A 1,491-nucleotide genomic window follows, 5' to 3' on the forward strand; every position below is an offset into this window, starting at 1 on the left:
CTCCGTTGGGGGGACAGCCTGTTCTGGGGAGACCCCCACTATTGCTTCTGAATGGCCCCCTCTGTGCCTGCCCCCAGTCCTGCCGTCTTCCTGGTCCCCCTCTCAGCCTGCAAGTCCTTGGGGCTGGGCCGTCCCCTGCGTGCCTGCGACGGCTGCCTGATCTCCCATCTTTCCTGAGTTCTGTTAACACTTAGGTTGGGACTAAAGCCTGAGTGAAGCCGTTGCTGAATTTAGTTGGAAACACTTTGATCAATTTTCTATGCCCTTGACCCCACTACACACACAGCGTGAGAAGAGCTGTCTGGGGCAAGAAGATAAACCATCCTTTCCAAGGATGTCTCCGCTGGGAGCAAAAAAGGAAATGCAGACTGTTCTCACATCCACGACTTTCACGGTTATCACTGCACCACCAGCCTAGGACCGGGGAAAAGATGCCTCGGTCGGGAGAAATGCTCCTAGTTCACAATTAAGTAGACAAGAGCACCACACCCGAGACAGCGCACCCCACCAAGTCACCTAATGTGATAGCTGGGCATGGCATGGCTGTGCCCGGACAGGGGACCACGGCTGTCACTTACCAAAAGGGGACCTGGGCAGGCTAATCCCCTCATTGCGCCCTGCTTACTTCTCTCTACGATGGGATGGGTCCTCCGGGACTGGAGGAGGAGTAGATGAGTTCAGAGACACAGGATACTTAGACGACTAGCCGGAGCCTGTGGATTTAGGTGTTAATCCGATCTGTAAAACATAACATGCCTCCGTGAAAAGTCGGGCGTGGATTGACTGCAATATTAAAAGCTACTATTTAGGTGCGGACGGGGTTTTGTTACTCAGTTCTGTGTTTCTAATGCTTTGGGTGGTGTGGGAAGGAATCTGGGGGGGCTTGGGCGTGTGCTGCTGGAAGGCGCGGAGCCTGGGCTCCCACGGGGAGGACTCTGGTCCCTGTGTCTCTGCAGCCCCCGTCCCCTGCCGCTCCCCAGTCTTCCTGCCTGGGAGGCAGTAGAAGATGCTCACGGCCAAGGAGGGTTGGGGGAGGCACATCACCCAGGGGTGCAGAGCTCTGTGTTCAGGTGACACCAAATGGGAGAAACTCCAGGGCACACTCTGCATTTTTGGTTTTCACTTTTGCCCCCAGAAACCCAATGGAGCGGTTATATCATGACTATTTCTACTTCCATTTTTACAACCTGCCGACCCCCAAACACCGAAATGGCTGCTACAGCTGCTGCCAAGTGGAAGGAACAAAGAACCACTCACGTATGCCCTTGTTGAGGGGGGTCTTTGAAAACCAGGTATGGGCCTCCCTAGACTCTCCTCACAGGCAGGAGCAAAGCCAGTGGAAGATGCAGAAAAGAATATAACACGTAAACTGCCGAGTGCTTATTTCGATAACAACATCCGATGTCCTGGGCCCCTGATGTCACTCGCGTCCTGCAACCTTCTGAAATACCCAGTGTTCAAAAGCTGAGAGAGATGGATGGATTTACTGTT

Source organism: Pteropus vampyrus, unplaced genomic scaffold, assembly GCF_000151845.1.
Source record: "Pteropus vampyrus isolate Shadow unplaced genomic scaffold, Pvam_2.0 Scaffold16, whole genome shotgun sequence".
Lineage (NCBI taxonomy): Eukaryota > Metazoa > Chordata > Mammalia > Chiroptera > Pteropodidae > Pteropus > Pteropus vampyrus.